General features: G+C 45.5%; 1 long non-coding RNA gene across 1 annotated transcript; it reads right to left on the reverse strand.

The window, feature by feature from the left end:
* Positions 1-332: 332 nt before the first annotated feature.
* LOC102546843 (uncharacterized) lies at positions 333-18,722 on the reverse strand. Its single transcript, XR_593752.4, has 2 exons — positions 8,563-18,722; positions 333-1,385 (listed from the first exon to the last, which is right to left on the reverse strand). It is a non-coding gene; the product is annotated as an uncharacterized LOC102546843 (long non-coding RNA).
* Between the last annotated feature and the right edge of the window lie 322 nt (positions 18,723-19,044).

A 19,044-nucleotide genomic window follows, 5' to 3' on the forward strand; every position in this document is an offset into this window, starting at 1 on the left:
GCACTCCCAGCCATGATGAATGTGCTTAGGAAGCTGAGGGACAAGTCTCTCTTCTCTTCTCTTCTCTTCTCTTCTCTTCTCTTCTCTTCTCTTCTCTTCTCTTCTCTTCTCTTCTCTTCTCTTCTCTTCTCTTCTCTTCTTCCTCTCTCTCTCTCTCTCTCTCTCTCTCTCTCTCTCTCTCTCTCTCTCTCTCTCTCTCTCTCTTTCTCTGTAGGAAGACTTCCAAAGCAGTTCAGTTCACATTTGGCTTTGATCATGAATCTCTCAGGAAATGCCTCTTAAAGAAAATACTACATGAAAGTATTTGAGTGAGTACAAAAACGAACCAGGTCTTTTTTTTTTTTTTTAAGATTTATTTTATTTTATTTATATGAGTACATTGTAGCTGTCTTCAGACACGCCAGAAGAGGGCATCAGATCTCATTACAGATGGTTGTGAGCCACCATGTGGTTGCTGAGATTTGAACTCAGGACCCCTGGAAGAGCAGTCAGTGCTCTTAACCTCTGAGCCATCTCTCCAGCCCCGAGAACCAGGTCTTAAAAGTGAGTTGTGGGTCAGTGAGAGAGTCAGAGGATGCTTGCTACCCGGCTGGACGACCAGAGCTCAGTCCTTGGAAGGAACCCACATGGTGGAAGGAAAGAACTGACTTCCTCAAGTTGTCCTCTGACCTCCACATGCATGCCATGACATATGTGCCCCTACACAGACATGTGCACAAAATGAAAAGATACAATGTAATAAAAATAAAACCTTTAAGAAAAAAAAAACATAAAACTTGGATCACAGCCAAAACTGAGCTCCTAGCCATCAGGGTAGAGGACAATTTAAAGATTAACAAAAGGATGGAGAGACAACAGATTAAGATCATCACACCAGTCTCAGGAAGAATGCTATCTTAAAATTTGTGGTTCCTAGATCATATGCTGTCACATAAAATCATACATACATGTGTAGGTTAGGTTTGAGAGCAGACATGATGTCATCAGCAGGGAAGTATGGTGCCTCGGCCTGCTGGAGTTCAGAGGAGACGTGGGGGGGGGAAGGGATGGGGGACAGGAGGCAAGAAGGAGAGCAAGTCTATGGTCTGATCAAGCTCTCAAATTTTATTTTGATACAGTGGTTTATAAAGACAAGCAGGCGGGAAGGCCACGCAGGGCCCAGGGTCAATTTCACTACCGTCACCACCCTCCCTAAAGCCCTAAAACCATACATTGCAGGTATATTGATAAGAACAGATAACTGGGTAGGTGTCTCAGAGGGCGTAAGAGGGCTTGACATTCCTGAAACATTCTTGAGACAGAGGGTGTGTACGTGGGCTTGGCTCCCGGCATGTGGCACAAAGAACTGATGGAGTTGGGGAAGACATGTTTGATGTGTATATCTCCTACAAGAAAGCAGACAGAAATGTTTAAAAAAAATACAGGAAGATGTGGGGGTTAAAACCAAATTTGTTGGCTACAGAGTTCTTGGGTAGGGTTTCATATTAAGCTGTATGGTGAGGATTCTGTTAGGTGTCACTGGCAGATAAGATTAAGGTACAGGAAGGAGACAGACGGCATGCCAAACAGTCCTACTGTCAGACAGATGTCAGGCATGTCCCCGTGCTGGAGGCATTTAGGGGAGGAGGGCATAATTGCTTCTATGGAAACACTGTGCAGGGCTCTCAGGCGATTTTCAATTACATTTTAGGAGCATTGCCCACCCACCTGTGCTTTTGGACAGGCTGTTTTGGGAGCTGGAGCCTGTCAATGCCAGTTTTAGTGACTTCACTGTGAGGACAAGCATATTATTATTATTATTATTATTATTATTATTATTATTATTATTACCATTATTACCATTATTTTATGTGTATGTGTGTTTTGCCTGCATGTATGTCTGTGCACTACATGCATGCCTGGTGCTCAGGGAAATCAGAAGAGGGCATCATGGCCTTTGCAATTGGATTACAGATAGTTGTGAGCCACTACATGGGTGCTGGTAATCAAACCTAGGCTCTCTGGAAGAGCACATTACATATCTGAAGGAACCATCACTTTCCTGGGTCAAATCTGCTGTGTGCTGCTACCAATTTGCTGCTCAGTAGGAATGGAGATCAACTCTAACACTTTCTTCACTGGGCTTGAGCCCCAACACTGAATAAATTGGGCCTGGTGTCACACACCTGTAAGTTTAATATTACAACAGAGGACGAGCAGATGTCTAAGGTCATCCTTGCTTGGATAGCTAAAGCTTGACTGAGGATATGTCAGTTGGTAGAGTATTTGTGTAGCACAAAGCACCAGTGAGGTAGCATAAACCAGGCCTGGTGGTTCATGCTTAAAGGCCAGAACTAAAGAAGTCGAGGCAGGGGTTGGGGATTTAGTTTAGTGGTAGAGCACCTGCCTAGCAAGCGCAAGGCCCTCAGTTCGATCCCCAGCTCCAAAAGAAAAAAGAAAAAAAAAAGTCGAGGCAGGAGGATTACATATTTGATAATATACTGGTGTGCTGGTTTGACTAGGTATGCCCCACACCCCATAAACTCATGAGGAATAGTAAGTACTCTTCAGAGGTGTGGCCTTGTTGGAGAACATATCTCACTGTGTCACTGTGTCACTGTGTCACTGTGTCACTGTAGGGGCAGGCTTTGGGTCTCCTATGCTCAAGCTATGCCTAATGTGGTCCACAGTCTTCTTTCTGCTGCCTGTGGGTCAAAATGTAGAACTCTTAGCAATACATTTCTGTTGAGCTCTAAATTCTGTTAGCATTTTGTCTAAGCTCTGCCCTACAGTTACCTGACAGCCAGGTGTGCCTGACTCATTATAAAAGGGGCTGTTGCCCCCTTGGCTCTCTCTCTTGCTCTTGCTTTCCTGCTCCTGCTCTGTTCTCTCGCCCCGTCCCACCCCCCCTCCCCATTCCCTTTCCCCAACTCTATGTGCTCCTAGCTGGCCCCTACTCCTGTCTCCCCCACCACCACCTTTCTTTGTCTCTCCTACTCCCTAGAATCCCCTCCCCATGCCCTGAATAAACTCTATTCTATACTATACCATCATGTGGCTGGTCCCTCAGGGGGAAGGAATGGTTCATGCCCTCAGAGGCACCCCCTCCCCCATACCTGTCTACACATCCACCAAACATATTCCTTCTCTCCTTATCTTTTAATAAATACAGCACCTTCACCATGTCTGTCTGCAGGCTGCCATGCTTCCTACCATGACGACAATGGACTGAACCTCTGAAACTATAAACCAGCCCCCATTAAATATTTTCCTTTATAAAAGTTGCCTTGGTCATGGTGTCTCTTTACAGCAATAAAACCCAAACTAAGACAACTGGGCTACATGAGACTGTATTATAAATACCAAGTAGATGATAAGTCACAGGGTTCTTGTATTTTTGGTCATGAGCCTTGCTTTTAAGGGCTGAGCCATCTCTAGTCCAATCACAGCATTCTTAAGGCTCAAGCAAGTAGAAGAGGATAGGGAAAATGGCAATCAGGTATAAACAGGTAAAAACCGGAAGGAAATGGATTTCACTGCCTTTGGGCTTAAAAAATGTTATCTATCATTGCACAGTTTCAGGAGGAATATAATTATGTCCGGTGCTTACAGTCAAAAGCTTCTGTGTTCTCTGGAAGCTAGATTTTGGCTTAAGCTGCTTAACCTTAAAGTAATTTGCACTTAAGAGGCTTTATCTACTGCCCTGTCCCAGGATCAGTCCCTACAGAAGCATCTGACCCCAAGGCTAATGACAGTGTTAAGTTACAGTATAACCTAGACGGGCTCACACTGGCTTTGATAAGGAAATGAATGGCTGCAAAACTGCGGCCAGGGCAGCGTGCTGGCAGGAGACAGGAGACAACTGGAACAGAAGACAGAAATGAGAAGTTAGCTCATTAACCCGGAGCAAAATAAAGGGCTCAATGACTTGAAAACATAGCCAGGAGGTGTGGCAGATACCACTCAAGTGGTTAAGAAAAAAAAGAGTAGGGACTCATGTTACACTCTTTACACGAAGTCAACCTTGTTGGAAAAAGCACTTGTTTGTGTTGACCTCTTCATGCTCCAGTAGTGCCACAGTTTGGGATTTGGCCTTCAACATGTGGGCCATTCGGGGGCGTTCAAGAGCCAGAGCGTGGCAGAGCAGAGCAAGGCACACTGAGGTGAGGCAGAAGGCAGTAGAAGCGTAGAAAAGCGGACTCTAATGAGGGTGCTAGAGAGAATATGCTGCCAAGGTTGACTGGGACGCCATGTCCAGGAAGAGTGTTACCAATGGCACACAATTTACCAAAGCTATGGAAGAAACGCATTGGTGAGAGGAGACCAGCCTCATGCCTATGGTTTGACTATGTCCCCTCCCAAGTCAGGTGTTACCAATGTGACAGCAAAAGAAGTGGGACCTTTAAAGTCATGAGACCATTACAGCTTTCTCCTTGTGTGTGTGACTACAGAAAGGGTTTCATGCCATTTTCAACTAGTTTGCCCTTTATCTTTCCCACAAGCAGGCCACACCTTGATTCCCTTAAGGAGGATCACAAAACTGGACTGGCCTGCACTGCCTTGAGTTTCTTCTCCACAGCTGCGAGAATCAGCGTCTGCTGTCGTCGGGACTATGTGTCAGCTATTTTGCTGTGGAAACAGCACGGAAAAGCCCCAGGGAATTCAGGGATGGCTCTGGTGCAGAGATTCCACCACAGAACAAGGGATCTTTAAGATCTGGGGAGGTTAGACCCTGAAGCAACAGGAAGGCCTGCCTGGTGAGAATCAGAACTATGCTGTTATCATAATGATTGACAAGATCAGAAGGAGCAGCCAGGGACACCCAAGCTGAGGAGTGATGGAAATGCTTAACAGAACACAGTCTCCCCAGGGGCAAAATACACTGACAGGCGACAAGGGTAAACCCTGGCCCTGCAGTCCAAAGACTCTAGGTGAGCAGGAAGGAAGTTGAAGATGGTCATGGTGAAAGTCCTAACTCCTTTCTAAAGTTTTGGATGTCAGTTTTTTTTTTTTTTTTTTTTTGTTTTGTTTTGTTTTGTTTTGTTTGTTTTTCTTTTTTCTTTTTTTCGGAGCTGGGGACCGAACCCAGGGCCTTGTGCTTGCTAGGCAAGCGCTCTACCACTGAGCTAAATCCCCAACCCCTGGATGTCAGTTTTTAATCTGTCTGTCTGTCTGTCTGTCTGTCTGTCTGTCTGTCTGTCTGTCTTTCTTCCTTAAAGATTTATTTATTTATTTATTTATTCATTTATTTTCTGTATGTGGTTACACTGTAGCTGTCTTCAGACACACCAGAAGAGGGCATCAGATCCCATTACAGATGGTTGTGAGCCACCATGTGGTGGCTGGGAATTGAACTCAGGACCTCTGGAAGAGCAGTCAGTGCTCTTAACCCCTGAGCCATCTCTCCAGCTCATTTTTCTTTTTTTTTAAATGCTGTTTTGTCTGTATACCTGTAAACCTGTATACCGCATAAGGGCATCAGCCCCCCTAGAACTGGAGTTACAGATAGTTATGAGCCATCATGGGGTGATGGGAATCAAACCTGGGTCTAGTATCCAGTGCTCTTAACCGCTGAGCCATATCCCCAGCCCCTGCATCAGTTTTTCAACTTGGAGAACCCTGACTGACAGAGAGGATGAGTCCTCAAGAGGACTGACCTTGACTGATACACATCAATGGCAGAGTGCTTGCCTTCATAGTAAGTTCTAGGCTGGCCTGGGCTACATGGAATTTTGTCTCAAAAGGGGTAAGGAGAAGGGAGATGAGGTGACATGGGTGAGAGAGGGGACGTTGACAGTGGCTGAGAGTACAAGGTGTCAGCACACGGTGGAAGGGTTGGCCTCCAGAGTGTAAACAATTCATGATACAATCCCCCAGGGACAAATGCAGGCCTTAGGTGCTCTTGCTGTCAAGAGATTCTGTACTTTCTCTTCTGGTGACCTCTATTTATTAGTGAAGAGGGAATAAAAGTGATTGGCTAAGCACTCTTCGTTTTATGCTCTGAGGGTTACAGCACCCCCGAGGAACAGAGCCATAACATACGGCCCAGAGACCAAGACTGAAGGTAGCGATGGAGGTGAGAGAGTTGGAATGTGGGACACTGGACCTTGCCAGGAAACTTGGTAAGGTCAAGCAGGTCTGAGTCCCCGGCACCCTGGCACCCTCCTGAGACAGCAGGGAGCTCCCTGCCAGATCCCTGGCCTGGAACATGTGCCATGCTCCCCATGTTGGTCATATAGTCCAAAGCAGAAGTCTCCATGCTAACAAGGTCCCTAGAGGCCCTGAGGGTTTAGCCAATAAGCTTCCCTTCCCAGACATTCCTCTCTGCAAAAGGTATTTAATCTCTTGTCCACCTCAAGAAGCTGGCATCCATTTTCCACAGTGAACAGTCAACAAACGGTATAGATGGACATGGTCTGCTTCTTTCATCCAGAAGCACAGTTGGGAGCATGGAGAAGGTCTTCACCTAACAGAGCCACAACCTAAGTCTCCAGTAGAAGGCTTCTCTGCACTTCCAGCCAACTGCCACCAAGCTAAGGACAATCACCAATGAGCTAAACTGGAACTCCCATCCTCCTCCCCCCTACCTCCCCACTCTCCAACACCCCAACTCCCACACCCTGGGCTAGATACTGTCTTCAGCCTACCAACCCTCGCCCCTCCAACTCAGGCAACTCAAGGATGCCTGGATATCCAGGAGTTTAGGAACTCCCAGTCCTCACCTCATTGAGGGCCCATGACTCCCCCTCCCAAACACACACTTCATTCCCAACTTTTCTGTGCAATTTTCTAGCAGTGACTAGATGACTGCGGGTCAGGGAAGCCCAGCTTCAGCCCTCCCACATACCACACTGTGCCTTCCCACCCCCAGAGTGGTGCTTGGTGCTTCCCTGAAGCCCAACACCCAGCAGCAGTGGCTGGGATAAACACAGTCAAGCTCCCAGCATTTTGCCTCTCCAGCAGCTGTGCCTAGCACCTCAGCAGTGGGAGGGCATTATGGGATGGGGGAGGGGATGGGGTCCCACATTGGTATAGTTCAGATCGGAATGAACTATCTTCGAAATGTCAACAGGATAGTAAGAAGTGGAGAGACCACCATATAAAAGAGGGAGAAGGTGTACAAAATATATGTCATATATGAATGTATATTATTATTAGATATGATGAGCAAAGTACTAAAGATAAGAATCTTAGATAACTTCAGTGTTTGAGCTTGGTAAGTAGCATTGAGGAATAGTAGCAGAAGCCAGCAAGATGGCTTGGTGGGTAAGGGGCTTGCTGCTGACCTACCAACCTCAGTTCAATCTTCTGGGCCCACATCACATCATGGAAGGAGAGAACCAACTCAGTTCCTGCAATCTGTCCTCTGAGCATCACACACTCACACACACTATACACCACACACACACTCACACACACCATACACCACACACACCCGCTCACATACACTCACATTCACACACACAGTTTTGTTTTGTTCTCGAGACAGGTCTCTCTATGTAGCCCTACTCTCACTATGTAGACCAGGCTGTTCTTGAACTCACAGAGATCCACCTGCCTCCCAACTGCTGGGGATTAAAGGTTTGCACCTCCACACCCAGCAACACAGTTAAAACAACATTACATTTACTGATTTTATGTATGCATGAGTGTTTCTCCTGCTTGTGTGTACATGACCGGCAAGGTTGGTGCCCAGAGTGGTTCTCATCCCCTAGAACTGGGGATATAGATGCTGTTAGACATTATGTGGATACTGGATCGAACCTGAGTCTCTATAAAAGGAAAAGGTGTTCTTAACCACTGAGCCATCTCTCTAGCCCCCCACAAAACATTTAATGTGATTTAAAACATAAAAAGGAGAAATGGTGTATATAGGCATCACAGCAAATTCTAAAAGTATTTTAGGCACCTTGAAATTGGAAACAGAAGAACTCGGAATTCCTGAGTCCCGCCCAGCAGGCCGGCATCCCTCATCCTACTGGAGAAGCTGTCCCTAGAACTCCAGTCTCTGCTGTCTATAGCATATACTTCTTAGATGAGAGCTAAGCCCATCACTAGATGATATGATAATTAATGCCTAGCATGGTGAGTATAATGTGTTCTAGGCACTGATATTGATGTAGCAACCTATGGAGTTCTCCAGGGAGGAAAAAACTTTTCTTTTGCAAGTGAAAAACAGTCCCTAGAGGCCTGGGAATTAATTAGCAAGATGTGATTTAAGTTTGCAGTAAGTCAAGCTGTTAAACTTCCTTTTGCTACCTGTGAACGACTTTAACTTATCTCCAAAATTAACTAAATTCAGCTCACCTCTAAAGCATTATCTTCTGTTAAGTAATTACCATCAAATTGTAGCCTGTCCCCAAACCATTTTTCTTATCTCATATAGGGATGGCCTAGCGGTTCCTGAAGTTATTCAGATACAGGCAGTATCTGGACCAGGGTCATACGAAAGCTTGCCCTGATGGGAGGATCTGCTTCCAAACCATCCTACTTTTAACCTGCCATGTCGGTGCTCAAAGCTAGCAAGAGACTCCCATTCCCGGCCACCCAGAACTCAGCATTGGAACAGCTTTAAGCACTCACATAGTACAGCAATGGAGGGTGGGACAGAAGTCACATTCTCTGCCTCCAGGGAGCCACGTCAGTTCTGAAGTATCGCATGGGTCACATAGGTCAGTCCTGTTTAGTGTATAGAAAGGCACAGACACGGACACTGGAGGTGAGACTCCATTGGAGGAGGTCAGTCTGCAACTACCTCATTCTGAAACTACTCTGTCTCCCTCCATGTCTGTTTCAGAGTAGTCCTTAAATCTACTCAGTTCTGAGACTGGAGCAGTGAGTCAGCCACTAGAAGTGCCTGCTGCTCTTGCGGAGGACCTTGTCTGATTCGAAATCCCCACACCATGAGGTAGTGTTTGTATCTGGAGTTCCAGAGGGTCAAGCTTGCACACGGTGCGTGTATGTATACAATCTTATTTATTCATTTATTATATATAAGTACACTGTAGCTGTCCTCAGATACACCAGAAGAGGGCATCAGATCTCTTTACAGATGGTTGTGAGCCACCATGTGGTTGCTGGGAATTGAACTCATGACCTCTGGAAGAGCAGTCGGGTGCTCTTAACCGCTGAGCCATCTCTCCAGCGTATGTATACAATCTTAAAGACAACTTTCTCCACAATTTACACGTATCTTTGAATCTGAATGGCATTATGAAGTTCATATGTGATTCTCAGTCTCCATATCTTGGGAGTCAATGCCATAGTTTGAATCTGAATTGTCCCCAAGGGATCTCATGTGTTGGACTCTTGGTGCCTGATCCAGCAATGCTCAGGGTGGTGATTTGGTCATGAGGACTCTAACCTCATCAATGGATGAACTCATTGTTAAGCTGATTCATTTGTGTCCTAATTGGAAGATAATGGAGACTTTGGAAGGGCAGGTACACCTTCTTAAATCATATCTTCACATAAAAATTTCTTTAAAAGGAAGATTGCAAGCTGTGTGGTATCCATGAGCAAAACAGAGGGCTGATCTTATCCAGGGCGTGGGCAAGTGTGAACAATGCTTAGTTTGCTGACTTTCATGGTGGGAATCTAGAGCGGCTGCTGGTCTTTCCTGTCTATCAAGTCTTTATCAAGACCAGCCAAGGGCTTAGAGCACTGACTGCTCTTCCTGAGGTCCCGAGTTCAATTCCCAGCAATCACATGGTGGTTCACAAACATCTGTAATGGGATCTGATGCTCTCTTCTAGTGTGTCTGAGGACAGCGATTGTGTACTCACGTATATTAAGTAAATAAGTCTTAAAAAAAAAAAAAGACTTAGCCAAGTGATTTCCAAAAGTGTTAGACGGTTGCCAAGTTCTTGCCTTTGACAACTGGGCTAAGGTTAAAACTGATTCTGGCCACTACCCCACTCTTTGAAAAACATTCATTTCAATGCCTGGCACATCGGCTGCATATTCAGTTAGCATAAGTGAGCTTATGAAAACTTTATCGTTTATGAGAATAAATTAGCAAAATTATTATATTTTCCCCACTCATTCCACAGCAAAAGGTGCTGAGAAACCCAGCAAAGTATGCCAGGAAGATGGCTTAGGCACAACAGCATGAGCACATGAGTCAAAAAGTTAGGCTTAATGGCATGTATCTAAAACTCCAGCGCTGAGGGGGCGGGGACACAGGCGGATCCCAGTGCTCATTGGTCAGCTAGTTTAGCCAAATCTGAGTTTCAGTTTCAGTGTGCACACCTGCAATCATTGATCAGTGGATTTAAACGGGAACGAGAGTATTAGTTATTAGCTAATCCTGCAAACTGCTGTTTCAAAAGCATTGTGTTGGGGACATCGTTGAAATAAGAGCATGGGGGCTGGAGAGATGGCTCGGGGGTTAAGAGCACTGACTACTGCTCTTCCAGAGGTCTTGAGTTCAATTCTCAGCAACCACATGGTGACTCACAACCCTCTGTAATGAGATCTGATGCCCTCTCCTGGTGTCTGAAGACAGCTACAGTGCACTCTCACACATACAATAAATAAATCTTTTTTAAAGATTTAAAAAAAGAAAAGAAAGAAGAGCATGCTTAACTTACCACCTAACAGAATGCCACAGAGAGAGAGAGAGTCGTGACCCTACTAGTGCACTTAGGGCTTTTAATCCCCCAAGCCAACCTGCAAGCCCAGGCCTGCAGTGGCTTCCTTCTGCAAATCTGATGACACTTTCCACCGTTTCCGAGCTTCCTGAGCCTAGGAACAGGACAAGCTGAAGTGAGCAAGAAACAATTCTACAAGTGGGGCAGTTGAAAGAAGAAAGCATAAAGATTTTTGTTTATGCTGACACTAAGGTTTGCTTTTGGATTTAACATCTTAAATTTATAGAGAAGCCATTAAAGCCGAACTCAGTCCTTGATATAGGGAAAAACTGACTATCTCCTTAGTATCTGAGAATTTAGAACTATATAGTTTCACCTCAAACTTTTCTGAGTGGATGGGGACACATTTTTGAGATGCTAGAGGAAGTCATGTGACCCTTAGGTGGTATGATAATTGATGTGTTTATAAAAAGGTAAAGAGAGGGTGCCAGGTAACTGTGGGGGTGGAGCTTAGACAGAATGCCAACACTAATGGCTCACAGTTTTATTTAGTATGGGGGAAAATATCATATTACTTTAAAAATACCAGATTCCTGTCATGTTTTTGTGATTTTATAAAGTAGGTAGTATTCAATTGGATCAGACCTTGCATATCGATATGACATCTAACCAGGGAGATCTTCCTAAAAGCCTTCCTTAAAATCAGACCCTCTAAGATCCTCAGTACCCTCTTTCTGCTTCAGGTAGAGTGCTTGCCATGCTCATGTGCAAGGAGACCCAAACACACACACACACACACACACACACACACACACACACACACACACACTGGTCAGGCAGGGTGGGTGGCTGCTGTTCGCAGTCCCAGCATTTGAGTTGGGATTGTCATGCGTCTGATACAACGCAAGAGACACTGTCTTAACGAAACCCAGCAAGCAAACCAAGATAAACCTCCACTGTCCACGCTAGCATTTAGGTAGGCATCGCTCACACTCAGGCCTTTTCCAACTTCACAGACTCCCTGATCCTTCATGGAAGGGCTTCTGTGCCAATCTGAGAGTGGATTAAGCACAGTTTGGGGCACTCCCAGAGTTCCCCCGACCCCAGCAATCCTGCCATTACTGTACTTCTTCTAGGCGCTTGTCTACCTCCTCACAGACAGTCTGCCAGCGCAGTTATCTGGACATTCGATCCGCATTTTTGGGAACAAGTGGACTCTTTGAGCTAGTTGTTGATTCTGGCAGTACATGGAGAGAAAAGAAACTAGCACTAATAAGTGCCTGAACGAGGCTAAGCATAAAGACAAACTAATTTTTTCAGTCATCAAATAGCTGCATAAGGTAGGGATCAAATTAACCTCATTCTATTCCTGGGAAACGCAGTCCTTTGCGCAAGGGACACAAAAGCAGGATTACAGAAGTCTCGGTCATTACTGTGCCCTTCCCACAGCTAGGAGGAGCTGTATCCCGAGGGCTCCGCCGCTGGACTCTCCATACAAGCAAGGCCTTGCGCGTGCGTAGTGCGCTGGACCCCTCCCCCAGCGCTTCAGGATGCCCCACCCATTCAGCGCAGGGCAGGGTGGGAGAGCAGAGCCTCCAGCAGGAAAGATTGACACACAAGTCTTGCCTAGGCATACCGGAAATGCTAGGGAAAACCAGGAAACTAGTCTCAGTAGCCAGGAGGCGTGGCAAAAAGTCGCCCTTAAATATGAGTCTCACTGTTTCCTCCCTACAGATGTCAAGCTGGCAGGCGTAGGTCCTGGAAGCGTCTTGAACTCTGGCTTCTTATGTTTGGCAGAAGATGATTGTGAAACTCCAACCTTCCACAGCGAGATTTTTTTTTCTGGAATATTTCAGTCCCACAAGGCTCTACACAGTGGTTCTGCCTTAGAAGGTGCAGTGGGATAAAAAGATGGCCACATCCCAGCTTTTGTAGCTCTTCAGTTCACTTCACCGTAATCCTAACTGCATGTTCTCCATAAGTATTCAGGAATCCGGTGCTATCACCAGGGAATGCTTTCCTCCTGTGGAAGTTGATTTCCACTTGCCTTCTTCGCTTTTTCCATGGTTGGGCATGGACTAGTTAGTGTCTAGGGTCGGAAAGTGCCCATTCTGTAGAGCAACCCCACAGCTTGCTAGAACTAGACCGTCCACCATTCTGGATCCCAGGCCCTGGATATTACCTGCTCTGACAAGAGACGCTGTACCTCCACCTCGGATAAACAGCTCACCACAGGTCAACATACTTTTACACCATAAACGCCCCCTCCCCCATCCCCACTTCTAAGTTTGTAATATACAGCTCATGCTAAAAACAAAAAAGTATATATTAAACAGTCACACAATCTACAAGTGTCAAGTGTTGGCTTGTCACACAGAAAGAATCACTGTATAGACAAGCTTACAAGCTTAATGAATATCGTTATACAACAACGAGGCTGCTGGGTCTTTTGTCAAAGGGCAGTATGGGACGAGAGAGTTGGCTCTGCGGTTAAGAGCACTTGCTGCTTTCGCAGAGGCCTTTGGTCCCTTTCAGTCCCAGCACTCACAGGCTCACAAACATCTGTAACCGAAGTTCTATGGGATCTGACCCCTGCTGCCACCAGGAATATAAGTGGTACACCTTCACACATAGAGGCAAAGCACTTTTATACATAGGTAAATTTTTAGATTATGAATGGGTTATAAAAAACAGTATATTCACATATATTAACAATGGGCCTCTTGGACCTTTGTTTTTAGTTGAGCTAAACTGACCTTAAAATAAAGGAGGAGAAATGTAACACTTCCTCAATTTATCTGTTGTCCACTCTAAACAGAGGCTTCTTGAACTTTCTTACCTCCAACCCCATTTGACTGTGAAATTTTACCAAATCCAGATATATGGTATATAGACCAGTTATGTAAAGTAGACATTCGCCAATAATAAATCATAAAGATATTTACTTCCAGCAGTGCTGTGGTATACATAGACTTTTGCCACTAATTAGAGACAAAACCAGTAGGCTCCCTTATAATGTGTTTGCTTACTTTTCCATAAGGAATTGAATCAAAGCTGAGTATTTCTTTTTTTTTTTTTTTTGTTCTTTTTTTCGGAGCTGGGGCCTTGCGCTTCCTAGGCAAGCGCTCTACCACTGAGCTAAATCCCCAACCCAAAGTTGAGTATTTCATATTCCACCTATACAGCACTGTCAACATTTCTCTAAGTTGATCATATTTTAATTCTGTAGCTGTTGATCCTGAGAATGTTGCCTTGCAACAATGCACAGTACAAAATGATAGCAATGAGTTTCGGCCTATTGCAGAAATTGTTGGAAAATATGTCCTAGTCTCAAACAACAATTCATGAATGGATTTAAGGCACTCATGTCAGCAGCTCAAGCAGAAGCTTTTAAGATCAAATATTTAGACACTATAAAAGTCAAAGGTACAATAATGTGCTGATTACATCCTGAGAAGTGACTGCAGTCTGTAGGAAACGGTAATGCTTCCATAGAAGCAGATAGCTTGGTATTCACAGGAGAAATACTGCAGTTCAATCCATAGCCCCTGCTCATCTCCAGTCTAAGCCTTCGTGTTTCAGGCAGACCACTGGCATCCAGGGATGTCTCTGCTTCCCACAGTGCAAAGCACACAGCTTGCACACATGCAAACATGACCACAGATGTAGCACAGGCGAACACTGCCAGAAACACCTTGGGTCCATTACACATTTGATCTTGAATCTTTGGACCAAGAGAGTCCAGTAAACTCTTGGGTCCTCCTGACTTCCAGTTATGCAAGAAGCCTGCATTTTAAGACCTGTGTTTCTTTGATGCTCTGCTCCCTGGGTAGACAGTCCCTTCCTTCGCCAGCCAGCCAGCCAGCCAGCCAGCCAGCCAGGTATGTGAAGAAGCTTCACTTTGGGGCAGTAGCTGATAGCAGGGAAACTACTTTCCCATGATGGGGTCGGCTCGTGGACCACGGAGAAGCACTCTAGAGTGCACCAGCGAAGCCAGTGTGAGAAGGTGGCACTTTCTTTGTCTGGTTTTCAGTGTGACCGTTCCACTGCGTCGTACATCTACCGTGCCTTCCCTCACTCTCTTCCACATCTATGTAAATATAACTGATTCAGAAGGTAATCTGGTTCACTGCTTACATTCAAGATTGAGGAGGGCATGAGACTGCAGCTCAACCTGGGCTACAGAGCAGGGCCCTATCTCAAAACCAAACAAAAGGAAGAGGAAGAGGGAGCTGAGGAGGAGGCTCAAGGTTAAGAGGCCTTGGTGCTCTTGCCCAGCACCTAAATAGTGGACTACAACTATCTGCAACTCCAGTTTCAGAGGTTCCAGTGGCCACCTCTGTCCTCCTGGGGAACCAGGCAGGCAAGTAGTATACAGGCATATATGCAGACCTCTCCCTCTCCCTCCTTACCTCTCTCTCTCTCTCCTTCCCTCTCTCTATCCAGAGAGAAAGATATTGATCGTATATTTATCAACTCTCTTTGTGTGTTTTCTAAGTAAATGACCTTAGGAACAATTTTAACAGTCTGTTTTAAGTGCTGTATTTGTTCTTTGGGAAAACTGTTCGTGTTTATCTCCATTTCTGACACCAGTGCTTTAACATTTTAACTTAAATACTCAAATGAGCTGGGCGTGATGATGCGTGTCTTTAATTGCAGCACTTGGGAGGCAGAGGTAGGAGGATCTCTTTGAGTTTTAGGACATCCTGGTTTACATAGAGTTCCAGGTCAGCCAGGGCTACATAATTAGACCCTGTCCCTTCCTTGTTAGAAAGAAAGAAAGAAAGAAAGAAAGAAAGAAAGAAAGAAAGAAAGGAAGGAAGAAAGAAAGAAAGAAAGGAAGAAAGAGAGAGAAAGAAAACCCTCAGATACATGCTGTCTTATTTCTCCAAATATGTTATGACATACCTGTTGGTTCTCAGGCAGTCCATATACCCAGCAATGAGCTCAAACTGGCTAGAGCAGAATTTCTGTTCAATAGAAGCCAGTGTTTCTCAGAGATTTGTGAAACTGGTTCCCATCTGCCAAAAGACCTCCTTTCCTTTACTGCCGACAGAAGGGACATTTGGCTACCTGTGGTTGCCAGAAAAGCCCTTGCTGACCTCCAGGCTCCCTACACTCTGTCACACACCTTTCCCAGCCTGGTACACAGAGTTATGCTCAGGACTCCCTCACTCTTCCTCTCCAGCTGCTTTTCCTTTCACAGACAGCCTGGGCCACGTTGGGTCCACTTCTTCCCCTCTCTGCTCTGGACTCTTCTAGACACCTCTGAATATTTTCTTCCTTTTAACTACAGTAAAAACCCTTCCCTTAACCACACTACGGAGCTCTGGTTTGGGCAGTTTCTTTCCTGCATCCTCTGGAGTACAGTATCAGCTCACTGGAAAGGACAATTCTCATTGCACCCGTAAAAGCCCGGAAATCATCAAGTGAGGAGGATAGCCAAACAACCAAACTAGCGACTCGCTCCACCGTCCTAGGCTTTTCAAGTTTACAATTAGTGCTCCTTGAACATGAGCAAAACTTTTTTTTTCCTGAAACAAAACCATCATGGTTTGTTGACCTATCTTAGCTTAAGGAAACATAGTATCTGTTAGCAGCCACCCTCCGCCTGACCAGGATTTTGACTGAGCAGTGACTTGGTGGAGCTGAGCTTCTCCCTCAGAAACTGGTGGCCTCCCTCCAGTGGCCTCTTTCAGGTAAAGTTTTGGGCTATACTCCCCGTGATTGGTCGGCTCACTGAAATATTTGGCTAAATGACAGACACACGTGACTGAAAGTCAGATCCGGGATTTGGAATGAGCTAGGGCCCTTCAGCTGCTCAAATGGATACTACAGCACTTTGACAGGTTCCCACAGCCAGAGACTGCAAAACTGGGGACCAAATGACCACTGGTCTAAAGTATATTATCCAAGCCACTTGTAAGAGATTTTAAAGATAAATCAGGAAAGTTTAAAAAATGTACTAGTCTCATTCTCATTGCAGTGCCAGAACCATCTCCCGTCCTAGCATTCACCCCTCCTTCTCACTCTTCTCATACCCTTAGCTGAATTGGAACGCACTCTGCAGACCAGGCTGGCCTTAAACTCACAGAGATTCACTGGCCCCTGCCTTCTGAGTGCGGGATTAAAGTGTGTGCCTCCACAAATGATTTCTTTCCTTAACGAAACAGAAGCTTTCTTTTAAAAAAGGTTCATTGTTTTATTTTATGTATAAAAGTGTTTTACCTGCACATATGCAAGTGCACCATGTCCATGGTGCCTGCCAAGGCCAGAAGACAGTCAGATCCCTTGCAATTAGAGATACAAAAGTATTTGAACCACCATATGGGTACCAGAAGCCTGGGTTCTCTTTGAGAGCAGTTTATGTTCTTAACCACTTCTCCAATCCCACACTTTCTTTGTCTGAAGTAGTATTTAATGTTAGTTTAAGACACTGTACCAGAATGTATCAAAATTAGTCAACAGCTGACTAAATAACCTTGAAGAAAGCTAGCCAACATGTCTCTGGCCTCCTCCTAAGAGTACTATCCAAACAGCCAACTAAGCTTATATCACCTGTTTACCTCTGGGAGTGGAGAGATGGCTCAGCAGCCACCCACCTGACAAATCACAATGCTTTTCAACTCCATTCTCGGGGAATTGGCGCCCTCTTTTGGCCTCTATGGACATTGCAAACACATAGTATGGAGACATGTGTAGGGTAAACACTCATACACAAAAATGAGATACAATTAAAGTGTTTATGTACGTGTATATACTCATACATATGTGTGTAAATGTGTGGTGTGTGTATGTATATCTAAACACACACACACACATGCACACACACATGCACACACACACACACACACACACACACACACACACACACACCTCCAAAGATTGGCTCCTAGTGTAGGCTACACTTCAAGACTGCCATAGACATCTTTATTTTTTCATAGTTTGTCTACAGTACCTAAGCGTTGTTTCTGAGACCCTTGGTTTTAGGTCACAGAGGTTTTCTTCTGAGTTCAGTTCCCAGCACCTATACCATGAAACACAATTGTCTGTAACTTCAGGTGTAGGGGACACCGTGGCTTCTGAGAGCACCAGCAGCTACTGTAAACACCTCACACAGACACATGCCTACACATAATTTAAAAATAAAAGTAAATCTTTAAACAATCAAAATGAAGGTGGAAGATGAGAAGGATGAGGAGAAAAATTCAGAGAGAAGGAGGAGAAGGGACTCCGGACTGGAAGGTAGGTGCACTCCTGAGGGAGGCTGTGCTTTCCGAGGTCTAAACTGATGCTCAAGATGAGCTGGCCGGTTCCTGAACCCCACAGACCACCGGCTTAGAGGGGATCTGGGGGTGAGCGACTCATGCCTACCATTCCTTAAGTGAGAGAAACCTTGTGAAGTCAGTTTATCATCCTCACAGATACGCAAAGGTGGGGCAGCCTCCTTGTCCCGCCCCCATCCCCCCTGCTAACTGAAGCTGAGGTGCCAGGAATTCCTTGGGGGGGTATAAAATAATTAACTCACAGCTTGGGGTGGGGGGTAAGAACGTTGGAGGATGGGGAAGCCCCAGTCCTTGGATTTTATCATCAGTCCTGCAGGGATGGGGCTAGGGTGCCCTGCCACCCCTCTGGCCCTGGATCTGGGAAGATTCTGGGTCATTAGATCATTTCCTTAGCCCAGCACAGAGTGAAGTTTATATAAATAAAAATCTGTGTCATGAGTGGGGGAAAAAAAAAGAATGGCTTGGACTTTGAACTGACACCAAGATCTTGAGAGACACTGGGAAGAAAAACCCAGCTTCTACCCCAGCTCGTTTCCAATGGGACAGAACCCATGATACAGCACTGGCCCAGGTCAGGCTGAGGCAAGATGGGTATCACTATGCATGTAGGTAAATGCAGCTCCCAGTGTGGTCTAATCCACAGGGCCTGGCAGTGCCTTACTGTCTACGGGTTCCCTACCAGCGAACTGTAGTGCTTCTGACTATTTGTCCTGTGAAACAAACAGCTCAATGTGAGGGCACACACGAGTAATCTCAGCACTAAAGGTAGGACGACTGGTAATTCAAAGCCAGCCTAGGCTACACAAAGAGACCACATTTCAAACTCAAACCAACCACCACCACCAACTCTACCACCACCACCACCACCACCACCACCACCACCACCACCACCACCACCACCACCACCACCACCACCACCACCACAAAAACCCCCAAACCACTATAATTTTAAACCAAGGCCCATGCACAGCTTCAGCTGTTGCCTGAAGTCCCAAGCTCCCACAGTAAAGAATTACATTACTTTTCTCCTTGCTGTAACAAAATACCAAACAAAGACAGTTTATGGGAGGAAGAGCTTGGCTTGACTCTGCTGGAGAAAAGGCTTGTTCTGACTGGAGAGGAAGGGCCAACTCTCTCTTTGTGGAGACAGTATGTCTGGAATGGGAAGCCTCATGGTGACAATGTTA

This window comes from Rattus norvegicus, chromosome 8 (assembly GCF_036323735.1).
Source record: "Rattus norvegicus strain BN/NHsdMcwi chromosome 8, GRCr8, whole genome shotgun sequence".
In the NCBI taxonomy this organism is placed as follows: domain Eukaryota; kingdom Metazoa; phylum Chordata; class Mammalia; order Rodentia; family Muridae; genus Rattus; species Rattus norvegicus.